Consider the following 17798-nt stretch of genomic DNA (forward strand, 5'->3'; position numbering starts at 1 on the left):
GATGTACATAGGTAATTCATGCCTATGAGAATGATTTGTGATGACTTGTGATTATAGGTCTATACTTATGATGTATAAATAAGTATCTTTACCAATGTGGTGAAAATGAATTAATAAGGTGTGATAAACTTAGTATCATCAATTTACACTAAAACAATTTTGGACAGCAGCCATAGTCCGACTTTGAAAATCCACCAAAAATTGTGGAAATTGATCTAGAGGCTGAATAAATAATGAAATTAAATATTGATGAGTCTAGTTTCACATGGAAGAAATGGTGTAAGCAAAAGAGTTTCATATTATGAAATATTTAAATTGTTGTGAGACGAAGTCTGAATGATTTCGAAATCCCCTATCCTGATTTGGGAAAATCATTAAAAATTGTAAAAAAATAATTATAGGGTTACAATTTATATTATTATAATCCTTAATGAGTTTATTTTCAAAAGAAACAAATGGGAACATCATTAGAATCTCGTGTGAGGAGATAATTAATTTTTAGTAAAGAAAGGTTGAAGCTGTCAAACAACAGAACATGGGTGACTTTGAAGAATAAACTGTACTAATTGACTAAACCAAAAATTCTAAAAATTTTATGGTAAGAATATATGTGGGTCTAGTTTTTGGAAAATTAGCAAAACTTAATTTGGAGTTCCGTAACTCCAGATATAAATAATTTAATGACTCTGACTCGAGAAAACAGCTTGACCTGAGCATAGGTAAAAAGGCAATCATGATAGTATTACCTTGAGATCATGTTGTAAGAATTGGTGGAAGCATATTGATAAATTGCTTATTATTTTCATCTGGACTTACTAAGCATGAAGCTTACTCCCTCCTTTCTATTTCTTTTAGCTTGTCAGGTTAGCTTGGGGTTGGAGATCGTCGGAGGCAGCATCACACTATCAAGTCATTAGCTTTGGAATAATGAAGCATATGTTAGAAATTTCAAGTGAGTGGCATGTATAGGGATCTAGTTTTATGACATGTGTTGTTATGCTTTGGCCAAATGTATTGGCTTATATTGAGTTTTATGTATATAGCCATGAGATGTGGCTCATATTGATTATGGCTTGTAAACTTAGCCATTCATGTCATGTCTAATATTTATGATGTGATTATGTTTGTTTGCCATGCGTGGTTGGTAATAAGATATGTGTGTTGGATGTATGCTCTATGACCAATTGAGGTGGCCATAGCCATGTAGTAATTGCACATTATGAAAACAACGTGATAATGGTTGAACATGAGTGCTTGATGGATAAGTTAGTAACTATCATATAATGGTAAAAGTGGTCATCAAAATGACAAGTCTTACGAATGTGAATTAAGAAATCTAGACTCGGTATTGCATGAGTAGATGTGTTGCTTGTAAGAGGACATGTTAATGTTATGAATATGTCTAAATAAAGAGTATTTAATCGCTAAAATGATGTCATGATTTTTGGTTTTAATGTGTATAAGGTTGTAAGGGTTCATGGGTAATATGAAGGCTTGGAAAATAGCCTAAGTGTTGACTACACGGGCCGAAACACAGCCGTGTGTCTCAACCGTGTGGGAAACATCGCCTTAGCACATAGGCGTGTGGCTTGGCCATGTGTTCCAAATTATTCGCTGACATCATAGTCAAAGAGTTACACGGCCTGAGGACACGGGCGTGTCGAAGGCACATGGGCGTGTCCCTGTGTCCACACGGGCGTGTGACCTTGTGTCATGGAAAAATTTTCTATGTTTTCCCAAAACTTTCTAAGGTTGTCAGTTTAGTCCCTAACTACTTTCAATGCATGTTTAAGGTTTCGTAGGCTCGTGTATGGAACATTATGCATGTGTATGAAAGTTTTGAATTAAAAAAAATTTTGTAGCCCGATTTTTGCATGTTTGTGAACGATTAAGTCTGATAATGCCTCGTACCCTGTTCCGGCGTCAGACACGAGTAAGAGGTGTTACATGTAAATCTTCGGGCAAATCTCTAATTTCTTCAACAATGCAAGGACCTTGTGTAATTAAACCAAAAAGTGGCTTAAAAGAATAGCCATGTATAACTGAATTTAGGTTGACTTGGTCTTCAATTTGGACGGTTTTGTAATCTAATAAAGCTATCAGACCTATCCAAAATAAATTAATAAGTTAAAAGACCAAAGAATAAAATTTAACCAATTTAAATAATTAATTAAAACCCAAAATATTAATGAAATATTTTAAAATGGATTATTAAATATAATTTTATATTTTATTATTTAATTTAATAATGCATGGCCCTTTTTATATCTTAAAAATATAATATGCTCAAATCAATATAAAATAAGCCATTTTATGCATGAAAACTATATAATAAAGCATAAAATCACATTTTAATAATTTCTATGTCCTAATTTCATATTTTCACATATTTCATTAATTTATTAAAAAATTACTTAGCTTTAACAACGAATTTAAGTAAAAAGGTGATAAATTACATAGGAAAAATCCTATATATTTTTCAGTTTACACATCCCCAAACTTAAATCATTGCTCGTCATGTTTCTGCACAGCAAAAGGTCTTGCTAAGGAAAAATTGCTAATTGTGTAAACAACATAAATATTTGTCCCATAATCATGCATTAATAACTTCATGCTCATCGATCTTTTTTATTAACAAGTAATTCATATGCAAACATTTTGAGAATTTTATGCTAAGTTTCAAAATATGCCAACATGAATCATAGTTTGTATATATGTCACAGCTACAGATAACATTCTCCATTCAACATAATTTCTTATTAATCAAGCAAACAATCATAAGGCTTATTTTTTATCTTCATATGTTGAAATTAGGACTTCCTCTCCACTAATGCAGGTGACATAATCATCAAATCCATAGGTCTTTTATAAGGTTGTAATTGGGCTCGGTTAAAGGTAAGGATTTTAAGAGATGGGACATTTCGGTTTTAAAAATCTTAACCTTTAACTTTGTCTTGATTTTCTTGTAATACAACCTTTTTCTTTAAGTGAACCTTTGGAACACCCCCAAACTTATTTTGAACTCAAGCTCATACATTTTTCCTTTTTGGAGACTGAGCAAACTTTTCTTCGCTTTTCCTTTAGTTTTTTTTAAAAGCATGAGCACATACATCTATTTGAAAATTTCCTCAAATGTTGATTACCAAGACAACTTTAGTTAATATGGGTGCACAAAATTAGGATAACTTAAAAAGATGGTAATGTGTCTTATAATATAGGTTCATTGCAATAAACATGCCTTTAAGCTCAAAATTACAGTTTCAAGGGTCCAATATCATAGGGTTGGCTTGAATAGGCTCAAACGATCCAAAGAAATAGTGCCTATATCATTGTAGATTTTTATGTCCCCTAGGATTTCGCCTCAAGAAAGTTACTAAGTCAATTCTAAAGATATTAACCTTGATGCATGTCTAATTTAAAAAAAACTAAGTTTTCCTGGAAAACATTACTAAGGCTAAGATCATACAAGCATTCCATTCTTCATGATAACATACTTTCACTCAGATAAAATCATCATTCATAGTTGCATACAAATTATCTCATTAACAAAAAATATCTCTAAACATTCATTTATTAAAACATACTTATGAAAGAAATTATTGAAACATACTTGAAAATTTAAAAATTTGAGCAAATTTATTTGCTTTACCCCCTTTTTAAAAAGAAACAATGTCCTTATTGCAAGAACAAAGTAATGAATGAAAACTGAACACCATGTAGGGTTGTAAAGAAAGAGAGGTGAGTCATTAAGACTGCTTAAATACCAAGTCTTTCCTAATAACCCAATCCTAGACATGTTCATTCCCATTACCACATCACTTAGTCTTTTTCTTTCTAAAGAAGTGTTAAGTTTATTCATGCTTGCTATGTTTTATTCTACAGAAATTAAATCCTAATTATGAAAGAAATAAATTCCTAAAGACCTAAAAATAATTAAATAAATAACAAGATAAGAATCCTCTCTTTAATTTTTCTGACTCATTCCCCTTATCTTCTTTAGCTCTATCTCCGCTAGCATCGTCAATATCTATTAGAGATATTCTTCAAAGAGTTTCGAATTGAGTCATCTCTAATTTTTGCATATTTCCAAGAAGTTTGTTGTTGATTGTGCATGAACTTGCACATATCCATCAAAATTGACAACTCCGATTTCCTTGAAGCACTTGCAGAAGTCGGCATAAGAGTTGTAGGTTCAGGTTCAACACTTAGCCTGACTGGTTCTTTTTCTAGCTCAACCCTTGGTTCAAGGTTTTCTGATCCTCCAACTGGTTTAAGATTGTTCAGCTCCTTATCGGATTCTTCCTCTTCAGTGTCTGTAATTGAATTAGCTTCAGTCTCAGTTCCATCTGTTGACTCCTCAGTATCTGGCTCAGTTGGCTCTTCTTGCTTGCCTTGATTCAGCTCAACACCATCTCTACTAATCTTTCAAGATTATAATTTGTAATGCATCCTTGAATATATCGCCCCTTCAGATTTGCTTGTGTTTTAACGCGGTCCCTTAAGCAAAGTGAAGTGATTAATGATGGGAAATAAGCACTTCCTACCTTCTTTTTAACACAATCATGAATCTTATTAAGAATAATTTTCCCAACATTAATGGACTTTTTTTATCAAGATTACATATAACAAAAGCATTCGTTCCATCGAGATGGTGCAACTATGTGAGATAGGCATAAAATTGTAGCGAACGAAATAAAACCATACCTTTGCTACTGGTTTTAGGTATTCCCTGAGAAAAGAATGGCTCCCATACTTTCTTATAATCCATTGGGGTCCTAGATTTGTCACAACATCAAGCACTTGTTGAAGAAAATCTCAATTGATATTGTTCACCATAGGGTAGTACTCATCTTCTTCAACATCAGGTAAGTTAAACAAATCATTGATGGACTTAGAAGTAAGAGGTACATTTTTCTCTCGAATGATGACCTCGGTATCATCTTGCATAGCCAAAATAGCATAGAATTCTCGAACTAGTTCATCATCGGGAAGTGAATGAGTATCATAGGTGGAACAACCATCAAATCATTACTCTTCAAGTCAAAACCTTTTTCTGGCATCATAGGTGTAACGCCCCAATTTTCGGGAACTCTGTGAATGTTGGCATAGGTTTAATTATGTTAGTGGGCCTCTAGAAGGCCCAAGCTTAAGATAGAACCTGGCAATTTTAGTTAATTTTTGTTCCATAAGAAAAATGGGGTGAAATTATGAAATAGAACCTATGTGAAAATGTTTGAAAATGCTATAGGCTAAATTGAAGTGGCCAAATAAATAGGAGTGCAAAATAGGAGGATTTGCATGACAAACACCCCATTTTACATGAAGTGGCCAGCCATCATGTTGTTGTAGACAATATGAGCACTTGATATCCATAATTCATGGTACAAATTGATAATGGGTTAGGTAAATGTTCCATGATAATGGATTAGGTAAATATTCCATGATAATGGGTTAGGTAAATGTTCTATGATAATGGTTTAGGTAAATGTTCCATGATGGGCATTTCATGTCTTTTGTATTAAAGAATTAAATGGGTGAAATATGAAATTTTATTAAAAGAAAAAGGGGTGAAAAGAATAAAGTTTTGTCCATCTTTGTTCATCATAGCCGAAAGTTAGAGAAGAGAAAGGAGAGGAGAAAGCTCTTGAATGTTCGGTCACTTGGGGAAGAAAATTGAAGGTAAGTTCATGGTAGTTTGCTTCTATCTTTATGTTCATAAGTTCTTCTTGATTCTACCTTAACTCTTGAAGCATATTTTGGTTTTTAGTTGTGTTGTGAGCATTTAGACATGAATTAAAATGAAGGAAATGGTTGTTGTTTCATGTTCTTTTGATGAAAAATGGAAGATAGGTGAAGTTGAGCCAAACAAATGAGCATGCATGTGCCTTAGATGCTAAGGGGAAAAATCGGCTAACATGTTGTGCTTTAAAATGATGAAATGGAGATTATACTTAAGTAAAATCATAGATATGTGATGATTTATTGGTGATATACATGTTTAAATAACAAGCATGCAAGTTAGGTGTGAAAGAGTGATTTGGTAATAAATCTACTTGGGACAGCAGCAGTAACTTGACTTTGGAAAATCACCATAAATTGTGGGAGATGAGTTAGAAGTTGCATAAATTATGTAATTAAATCTTAATGAGTCTAGTTTCAATTGGAATAAACGAGAACATATTTTGAATTCTGTACAATGAGAAATTTGATTCATAATGAAGAGTGGTCAGATTAGTCAAACAGTGAAACATGGGAAACTTTAAGAAAAATCTGGTATTGATTGGTCATACTAAAAATTCTGAAAATTTTATGGATAGAAGATATATGAGTCTAATTTCAGGGAAAATTAACGGCACTTGATTTGGAGTTTCGTAGCTCTAATTATAAATAATTTAGTGACTGTTGCTCAGGAAGATAGCTTGCAGTGAAATTATGATTATGTGGTAAACATTGACAAAAATTTGTTAATGAGTTCCTTATTGTTTTCTTATAAGCTTACTATGATCTGTAGGTGTGGTTGGCCGAATATTGTAAGGGGTTAATACGTAGTTTGTATTTGAATAGTTAGATTAATGTGTTAGTAATCCAATTGTAGGAAATTCGTGTGTGGATCTCGTCAGCATATCGTCGCAAATAGGTGTGTAACTAACACCCTCTTTCTTAGTCTGGATCGGCAAAAGTCGAAAAGTCGAAATGCCGAAAATCGGTATTTTATAGATTTGCGAGTGTGCGAATGCTCGTGAGGTAAATCGATTAATGTTTTTGGTAAGCTGCAAAATTTGGACTGCAAAGTGCATGATTTCTGTGCCCTCGATATTTTTGGGATTAATGGGCCAAAATTGGAATGATGGGCCAACGGGCCCAATTCGGTAAGAACCCTCGGTACATGATTCTATTAGTACGTGAAAAGTAGGAATATGCATGAAAAACCCTAAAATAGATAAATTACTGAAATACCTTTAAAAGTGGAAAATTTACAGTTTTACCCCTAGTAGATAAATTACCGAAATACCCCTAGGGTTAAATTCACCTAAATGCATGTTTGACTGTTGTTATTTACTGCATGCCATGTTGTTATTATCTGATGCATGGGATTGGGATATTGATGGAGGAAGTACTGAAAGTGGCTTGTCCACGTACTGGAGGCTTTGCCTCAATTTACTGTTAACTGAGCAGCAAGGCTGCAACTGTGGAGTGTTGGGAGGGTGGGTTGAGCTATTCCCCACATGGAGTATAGGGCTGGTACGGGTGGAGTGTAGTGGTTTGTGGGTTGAGTAGTCTCCCCAAATGGGCTTGCATATGTTATTTATGTTGCATATATTTTGAAATGGGCCTATGGGCCATACTGTTATCTGAATAAGGGGCTAAGGCCCAGTTTATTGTAATCTAAAAAGGGCTCTGGTCCAGTAGCACTGTTACCTGAATGGGCTTAGGCCCAATAGGCTTGAGCTGACTTGGGCTTTGAATGGGTTTTCCTTACACACTGAGTTTCCCCAAACTCACCCCTTTTATTTTCATCCACGCAGGAAATCCCTAACCATATTGGGCTTGGAGCTGTGAAGGAATTCGGAGTGGCCACCCGTTCTGAAAGTTTGATTTTCTTCTGGTGAACTGGACATCCTTTTAATTACGTTTGAGGTTTTGGGCTTTTAAATGTAATAAGGCCGCTTATTTATTTTTGATGGTTTTTATATATTTTATTAAGATAGGTAATATTTATATTTAACTGTTGAAATTTGATAGCTTTAGGGCGCGTTTTCAAAAACAGTAATTGATTTCAAAATAATACGAAAACAAGCAAAGCTTCCGCAATAAAGATATTTTCCAAAATTAATCACTTTTCCTAAAAAGGACTTAATCAAATCGGTTTCCTAGAAATATACATGACGTTAAGGTATGGCAATGGTGGTTTGCATGTCTAGGATTGGATCCGAAGGGAGTTTGGTACTTAAGCAGTCCGATGGACTCACCTCCTCTTTTCCAGTTTCCTACCTGGTGCACAGCTTCCATTCACTTTAACCTATAATGAAATTATCTTTTAAAACACTCAGTAAGTTTTCTTTCTGGATCAGAAATGTTTTGAATGCTTCGATGTGGCATGTCGGATCTGGCCATAACGTCTGGGCCGGGTTTTGGGTGCTACATTTAGTGGTATCAGAGCTTAGGTTGCAACAAGTCGGCTGTGGAATGGGTTTACAAAAATAAAGATTTTCAAAAACAAAAATTTTATAAAGAATGCGAAAAACTCGATTTTCAAAATTTAGATCTTTAGAAGGTGGCATTCCGAATCTTCGACCCAAGCCTGTAAGTATTACTCTGAACTTTTCTAAATATTTTCCTAAATTATCTGTTTGTACTGAAACCCTATTAGGATACTCTAGATAGGATGATACTGAAACCATAGGAAAATCTGATAAGAGACTGAAACTATAGCTAGACTTTGATTCTGCGAAAACAAACTCTGAACTACTGTCTGATTCATAAAACATCTGTAATAAACACTGAAATATTAATTGATGCATAAAAATTTGTAATCAAGATAATACGATATGAGTACAAGAGGCCGTGGACGGAGCCGAGGAAGTGCTCGAGCGAGATCTTCGTCTTCGAGACATATGCCGACGGTGGATGCACCGGTACCACCGGCAACAGAGGTAGAGTCTCATGACCGCGATGCCGAGGATGATGCCCTGTCACAGGCAATGCTTCGTGCTCTGAAAAGGGTTGCTGGGGCAAGTACAGGTAATGGAGTTCGGGGATCTATTTCTGAATGACTTCGGGCTAACGGAGCGGAGATCTTTAGGGGCGTGTCTGGTATAGCCCTGAATGTGGCGGAATATTGGTTGGAGGCCACAGAACGGATTATGGACAACTTGGACTGCTCTGAGGAGATTGTGAGTGGGGTGTCTATACTAAGTCCTTTGGGTCACTCGGTTAGGGTAGACAAACTGTATAAGGATGTACCCTTAGAAACTCAAGGTAGGATTTTCCCTGGAGATCTTATGGAGTTACCGTTCGGAGAGTTTGATCTCATTTTGGGAATGGACTGGCTGTTTAAGCATAAGGCGACCCTATATTGTGCTGCTAAACGAATGGTGTTAAGGACCACAAAGGATGAGAAAGTTATAGTGATAGGTGAGCGAAGGGATTATTTGTCCAATGTGGTGTCGGCTTTAAGAGCCGAAAAGTGGATTCGGAAAGGTTGTGAAGCCTATTTGGCATTTGTAAGTCCGTCAGAAGAGGAGGGACTGACAATGGATAAGGTTAGGACCGCAAAGGAGTTCCAAGATGTTTTTCTGGAGGAGCTTCCAGGATTGCCTCCGAACCGAGAAGTTGAGTTTGGAATAGATTTGTTGCCTGGAACGGCGCTCGTGTCCATCGCACCGTATAGGATGGCACCGAAGGAGTTAGTGGAGTTAAAGGCTCAAATTCAAGAGTTGTTGGATAGGGGCTTCATTAGGCCAAGCGTGTCTCCATGGGGAGCACCGGTGCTATTCGTGAAGAAGAAGGATGGTACAATGCGGATGTGCACTGATTATCGCCAGTTGAACAAACCGACAATTAAGAATAAGTATCCACTGCCAAGGATTGACGATCTATTCGACCAGCTTAGAGGAGCTTCCGTATTTTCCAAGATCGACCTTCGATCTGGATATCATCAGGTAAGAGTCAAGGAGGCAGATATCCATAAGACGGCATTCAGGACTCGGTATGGTCATTACAAGTTTCTGGTTATGCCATTTGGACTAACAAATACTCTTGCAGCATTTATGGATCTGATGAATCGTGTGTTCCAACCATTTTTTTGATCAGTTCGTATTCGTCTTTATTAACGATATCGTGGTATATTCTGAAACTGAAGCGAAACATGATGAGCATCTCCATATAGTGCTGCAAGTGTTAAGGAAGAAGGAACTCTTTGTGAAGTTCAGCAAGTTTGAACCTTGGTTGAGGGAGGTAACCTTCTTAGGACATGCGGTCTCTGCTGGGGGGATTAAGGTGGACCCTCGAAAAATTGAAGCGATTTTGGAGTGGAAGTCGCCTAGGTCAGTGTTGGAAATACAGAGTTTCCTAGGACTGGCAAGATACTACAGAAGGTTTGTGGAAGGTTTTTCTGTGATGGCAGCACCTCTGACAAAACTCATAAGGAAAAGAGTACCGTTTGTATGGACTAAGAAACAGCAGGAAGCTTTTGAGAAGTTGAAGAAAGTTTTGACTGAAGCACCTGTGTTGATTCAACTGGAGTCTGGGAAGGACTTCACTGTGTACAGCGATGCGTCGCATGTGGGGTTAGGATGTGTACTGATGCAAGAGGGTAAGGTGGTCGCTTATGCTTCGCGGCAGCTTAAGCCTCATGAAGCGAACTACCCTACGCACGACTTAGAGCTAGCAGCAGTGATCTTTGCGTTGAAAATCTGGAGACATTACTTATATAGAGAAAAGTGTATCATATACACGGACCATAAGAGTCTAAAGTATCTGTTAACTCAGAAGGAGTTAAACCTTAGGCAACGAAGATGGGTAGAGTTGCTTAAGGATTACGACTGTTCGATTGAGTGCCACCCAGGTAAGGCTAACGTGGTGGCTGATGCGTTGAGTCGAAGGGTTGTTTCTGATTTGAGAGTCTTGTTTGCACGTTTGAGTCTATTTGATGATGGAAGTCTGTTAGCAGAATTGCAAGTGAGACCTATTTGGACTGAGCAGATTAAAGAAAAACAGTTGAAGGATAACTTGTTGGTTCTTCGGTTTCAGCAAGTTGAGAAGGGTGAGAATGAGGATTTTGGACTGAATACTGAAGGAGTTTTATGCTTCCGAGGAAGAATTTGTGTTCCGAAGGACTCTGACTTGAGACAGTCAATATTGAAGGAAGCTCATGGGGGACTTTGTGCCATGCATCCTGGAGGGAATAAGTTGTATCACGACTTGCGAGAACTATACTGGTAGCCTGGGCTTAAACGAGAAGTAATGGGGTTCGTGGGGAAATGTCTGACATGCCAGCAAGTGAAAGCTGAACATCAATTTCCTTCTAGATTACTGCAACCGGTGAAAATTCCATTGTGAAAGTGGCAGAGAGTCACTATGGCCTTTGTGAGTGGGCTACCTTTGACACCCACCAAGAAAGATTCTATGTGGGTAGTGGTAGATAGGTTAAAAAAATCTGCCCATTTCATACCAGTTCGTACTGATTACTCCCCGCAAAAGTTGGCTAGGTTGTATGTGGCAGAGATAGTGCGACTACATGGAGTGCCAGTGTCGATTATTTCCGATCGAGACCCTAGGTTTACATCTCGGTTCTGGAAGAAGTTGCAGGAGGCATTGGGTACACGTTTGGATTTCAGTACTGCCTTTCACCCACAGACAGATGGACAGTCGGAGAGGGTTATTCAGATTTTGGAGGATATGTTAAGGGGTTGTATCATCGATTTTAGTGGGGGTTGGGACGATTACTTGCCATTGGCAGAGTTTCAATACAATAACAGCTACCAAGCAAGTATTCAGATGGCTCCATATGAGGCACTTTATGGGCGGAGATGTCGTACGCCTACGTGTTGGACAGAGTTGGGTGAACGACAAGTGCTTGGACCGGAGTTGGTGGCGGATACTGAAAGTAAGGTTAAGTTGATAAGAGATCGATTAAAGGAGGCATCTGATAGACAAAATTTGTATGCGGATCTAAAGCGCAAAGAGATAGAGTTCGCGGTTGGGGATATGGTTTTCTTAAAGGTTTCACCTTGGAAGAAGATCTTGAGATTCGGCAAGAAAGGCAAATTGAGTCCGCGGTTTATAGGGCCTTATCAGGTTCTTAAGCGGGTAGGGCCAGTAGCGTATCAGTTAGAGTTACCACCAGAGTTAGACAGAATCCATGACGTCTTTCATGTGTCTATGTTAAGACGATATCAATCGGATCCCTCACATGTTGTGCCAGTAGAGGAGATTGAAGTAAGGACTGATTTGACCTTTGAGGAAGAACCCATACAAATTTTAGATCGAGAGGTTAAAGTTCTAAGAAGGAAGTTGGTTCCGTTGGTAAAAGTACTGTGGCGTAATCATGAAAGGGAAGAAGCTACTTGGGAATCAGTAGAGACTATGCGTCAACAATACCCTCAACTATTTGGATCAGGTAAATTTCGAGGCCGAAATTTCTTTAAGGGGGGTAGAGTTGTAACGCCCCAATTTTCGGGAACTCTGTGAATGTTGGCATAGGTTTAATTATGTTAGTGGGCCTCTAGAAGGCCCAAGCTTAAGATAGAACCCAACAATTTTAGTTAATTTTTGTTCCATAAGAAAAAGGGGGTGAAATTATGAAATAGGACCTATGTGAAAATGTTTGAAAATGCTATAGGCTAAATTGAAGTGGCCAAATAAATTGGAGTGCAAAATAGGAGGATTTGAATGACAAACCCCCCATTTTACATGAAGTGGCCAGCCATCATGTTGTTGTAGACAATATGAGCACTTGATATCCATAATTCATGGTACAAATTGATAATGGGTTAGGTAAATGTTCCATGATAATGGATTAGGTAAATATTCCATGATAATGGGTTAGGTAAATGTTCTATGATAATGGTTTAGGTAAATGTTCCATGATGGGCATTTCATGTCTTTTGTATTAAAGAATTAAATGTGTGAAATATGAAATTTTATTAAAAGAAAAAGGGGTGAAAAGAACAAAGTTTTGTCCATCTTTGTTCATCAAAGTCGAAAGTTAGAGAAGAAAAAGGAGAGGAGTCTTGAATGTTCGGTCACTTGGGGAAGAAAATTGAAGGTAAGTTCATGGTAGTTTGCTTCTATCTTGATGTTCATGAGTTCTTCTTGATTCTACCTTAACTCTTGAAGCATATTTTGGTTTTTAGTTGTGTTGTGAGCATTTAGACATGAATTAAAATGAAGGAAATGGTTGTTGTTTCATGTTCTTTTGATGAAAAATGGAAGATAGGTGAAGTTGAGCCAAACAAATGAGCATGCATGTGCCTTAGATGCTAAGGGGAAAAATCGGATAACATGTTGTGCTTTAAAATGATGAAATGGAGATTATACTTGAGTAAAATCATAGATATGTGATGATTGATTGGTGATATACATGTTTAAATAACAAGCATGCAAGTTAGGTGTGAAAGAGTGATTTGGTAATAAATCTGCTTGAGACAGTAGCAGTAATGTGACTTTGGAAAATCACCATAAATTGTGGGAGATGAGTTAGAAGTTGCATAAATTATGTAATTAAATCTTAATGAGTCTAGTTTCAAATGGAATAAACGAGAACATATTTTGAATTCTGTACAATGAGAAATTTGATTCGTAATGAAGAGTGGTCTGATTAGTCAAACAGTGAAACATGGGAAAATTTAAGAAAAATCTGGTATTGATTGGCCACACCAAAAATTCTGAAAATTTTATGGATAGAAGATATATGAGTCTATTTTCAAGGAAAATTAACGGCACTTGATTTGCAGTTTCGTAGCTCTAGTTATAAATAATTTAGTGACTATTGCTCAGGAAGACAGCTTGCAGTTAAATTATGATTATGTGGTAAACATTGACAAAAATTTGTTAATGAGTTGCTTATTATTTTCTTATAAGCTTACTATGATCTGTAGGTGTGGTTGGCTGAATATTGTAAGAGGTTAATACGTAGTTCGTATTTGAATAGTTAGATTAATGTGTTAGTAATCCAATTGTAGGAAATTCGTGTGTGGATCTCGTCAGCATATCGTCGCAAATAGGTGTGTAACTAACACCCTCTTTCTTAGTCTGGATCGGCAAAAGTCGAAAAGCCGAAATGCCGAAAATCGGTATTTTATAGATTTGCGAGTGTGCGAATGCTCGTGAGGTAAATCGATTAATGTTTTTGGTAAGCTGCAAAATTTGGACTGCAAAGTGCATGATTTCTGTGCCCTCGATATTTTTGGGCTTAATGGGCCAAAATTGGAATGATGGGCCAACGGGCCCAATCCGGTAAGAACCCTCGGTACGTGATTCTGTTAGTACGTGAAAAGTAGGAATATGCATGAAAAATCCTAAAATAGATAATTACTGAAATACCTTTAAAAGTGGAAAATTTACAGTTTTACCCCTAGTAGGTAAATTACCGAAATACCCCTAGGGTTAAATTCACCTAAATGCATGTTTGACTGTTGTTATTTACTGCATGCCATGTTGTTATTATCTGATGCATGGGATTGGGATATTGACGGAGGAAGTACTGAAAGTGGCTTGTCCACGTACTGGAGGCTTTGCCTCAATTTACTGTTAACTGAGCAGCAAGGCTGCAACTGTGGAGTGTTGGGCTGGGTGGGTTGAGCTATTCCCCACATGGAGTGTAGGGCTGGTACGGGTGGAATGTAGTGGTTGGTGGGTTGAGTAGTCTCCCCAAATGGGCTTGCATATGTTATTGATGTTGCATATATTTTGAAATAGGCCTATGGGCCATAGTGTTATCTGAATAAGGGGCTAAGGCCCAGTTTATTGTAATCTAAAAAGGGCTCTGGTCCAGTACCACTGTTACCTGAATGGGCTTAGGCCGAGTAGGCTTGAGCTGACTTGGGCTTTGAATGGGTTTTCCTTACACACTGAGTTTCCCCAAACTCACCCCTTTTATTTTCATCCACGCAGGAAATCCCAAACCATAGTGGGCTTGGAGCTATGAGGGAATTCGGAGTGGCCACCCCTTCTGAAAGTTTGATTTTCTTCTGGTGAACTGGACATCCTTTTAATTACGTTTGAGGTTTTGGGCTTTTAAATGTAATAAGGCCGCTTATTTATTTTTGATGGTTTTTATATGTTTTATTAAGATAGGTAATATTTATATTTAACTGTTGAAATTGGATAGCTTTAGGGCGCGTTTTCAGAAACAGTAATTGATTTCAAAATAACACGAAAACAAGCAAAGCTTCCGCAATGAAGATATTTTCCAAAATTAATCACTTTTCCTAAAAAGGACTTAATCAAATCGGTTTCCTAGAAATATACATGACATTAAGGTATGGCAATGGCAGTTTGCATGTCTAGGATTGGATCCGAAGGGAGTTTGGTACTTAAGCAGTCCGATGGACTCACCTCCTCTTTTCCGGTTTCCTACCTGGTGCACAGCTTCCATTCAGTTTAACCTATAATGAAATCATCTTTTAAATCACTCAGTAAGTTTTCTTTCTGGATCGGAAATGTTTTGAATGCTTCGATGTGGCATGTCGGATCCGACCATAACGTCTGGGTCGGGTTTTGGGTGCTACAATAGGTTGATGCTTGAAGATTGAATCAAATCTCTCTTTCACTTCTTCATCGATTAAAATCGGGTTTTCAGGAGTGGTTTTTGAATATCTAGTTCTTTTACGAGACATGGTATCTTTTCTTGAAAATTGGCAAAAATTTTGCACAAGGGGAAAAAAATAAAGAAATCAGCAAAGTGGTAAAGACTTGATACGGCAAAAATCTTACGACGGCAAGGATGGTGCAGCGACAACGACAGCGTACGACAGCACGATAGTGTGCGGTAGCGACAACGACAATGTGTAGCAGCAAAGTTGGTGCTTCGGCAATCTTCTTGCGGCAACAATAGGTGATTTTGGCAAAAAGGGAAGAAAACTAGTGTTTCTTTCGGGATTTGATGTTGACGACACAAAAGGGAGATTTAGGGATTTTTTCGGGTTTAAGTAAATTACTTTGAGGGATATGAAAATTAGTAAAATGGAGAGAGGTTTATATAGGGAAAAATTAGGGCAACATGTAGCAAAAATTTAGCTACATTAGGGTTACTTGGGTGGCAAGCAATGGGAGTGGCAGCAAAGTATGGATTTTTCCCTCATTTTTGCTGTCTTGTGCCTCAAACTCAGACTGTATTTACAAACTTACTCAAAAAAAATTGATTAGTACTTGGGCCAAATTTGACCCCCTTTATTAACATAAAAAATTTAAATTTAAACAAAATAAATGAAACTTAAAAATTTTAAATCTTAATTAGAAAATTTCTTCTTAACAAATTACATTAAATTAATTTCCAAGAAAGGTTGGAGAGGTCACAGTGGTCCCACTTAAGTTCCAATCTCCTTAGGCAGAATTAATTAAATGTAATAAGTTAAGAAAATAAGTTCTAATTATTTATTTATTTACAAAATGAGTTCATGAAAAATCAAGGGTCTGTTAATTTGAATGTGGATCCAACTCGCTCAAGTTCACCATCCCAGTAGTGCTTGAGATGTTGACCATTAATTTTAAATGTACCTCCATAATTGTCGTATAATTTAATAGCTCCATAAGGATAAACTCTGTAGATGGTATAGGGTCCTTTCCATCGGGATTTAAGCTTCCCAGGAAATAACTTCAACCTTGAATTAAACAACAAAACCTCTTGACCTTCTTTAAACTCTCGAGGTTGTAAATGACTATCATGCTATCTCTTTGATCTTTCTTTACACATTTTGGCATTGTCATAGGAAAACAAGCTCTTTCAATTCATCAAGTTGTAACATCCTTCTCTCACCGGCATGCTTAAGATCAAAGTTTAACTGCTTCAAGGCCCAATAAGCTCTATTCTCCAACTCTAATGGCAAATGACATGCCTTTCCAAAGACTAACCGATAAGGAGTTATTCTTATCTGTGTCTTAAATGTTGTTCGATAGGCCCATAATGCATCATCGAGCCTTCAAGACCAATCTTTTTTGCTAGGGCATACTACCCTTTTAAGGATACCATTGATTTCACGGTTCACTCTTTCAACTTGGCCATTAGACTGGCGATGATAGACAGTAGCAATCTTATGCTTTACATCACATTTGTTAAGCAACCACTTAAGCAATTTGTTCACAAAATGAAAACCTTCATCACTAATAATAGCTCTTGGTGTCCCAAATCATGTAAACACATGCTTATGTAGGAATTGCATGACTAACTTAGCATCATTTTAAGGTATGCCTAAGAAGTCAATTCCCCGTACGTCGAATAATTCAATCTCCAAAATGTTTGTCAAGGGCATCTCATTCCTCATTGATATATTTTTGGTCCTTTGGTATTTATCATAGTTCTTCATATAAGTATAAGCAACTTTAAATGGTGCAGGCCAAAAGAAACCTGCTTGCAAAATTTTTGCTATAGTCCGTGAACCACCAAAGTGTCCCCTACTTGGAGATGAATGGAAATGATACAAGATCTTAGCAATCTCACTTTCAGCTACACACTTTGGGATTATATTATCTACACATTATTTAAACAAAAACAGATCCTTCCAAAAATAATACCAACTATCATGAAGGAATTTTTTCCTTTGTTGGTATTTCATTTCTCGAGGAATTATTCCACATGCAATATAATTGGCAAAATCAGCAAACCAAGGTGTTTCATGAATTTGACTTACTTCAAATAAGTGTTTATCTAGGAAATTCTTGTTGATAGGCACACATGATCGAGTTACCTCGTCTTGTTCCAACCTCGACAAATGATCAACTATTTGATTTTCGACACATTTTCTATCTTGGATCTCAAGGTCAAATTCTTTGAGTAAAAGTATTCAACGAATTAGCCTCGGTTTTGCATATTTCTTCGTGAACAAGTATTTAATGGTCGCATGGTCAGTAAATACTGTAACTTTGGTACCTATAAGATATGAGCAGAATTTGGCAAAAGCAAAAACTATATCAAAGAGTTCCTTTTCAGTTACCGTATAATTGAATTGGGCTCCCATCAAAGTTCTACTTGCATAGTAAATAGGGTGAAATACTTTGTTTCTTTTTTAACCCATCACAGCTCCAAAGGCATAATCACTTGCATCACACATCAACTCAAAAGGTGAGCTCCAATCAGC

This window comes from Gossypium hirsutum, chromosome A10 (assembly GCF_007990345.1).
Source record: "Gossypium hirsutum isolate 1008001.06 chromosome A10, Gossypium_hirsutum_v2.1, whole genome shotgun sequence".
Taxonomy (NCBI): domain Eukaryota; kingdom Viridiplantae; phylum Streptophyta; class Magnoliopsida; order Malvales; family Malvaceae; genus Gossypium; species Gossypium hirsutum.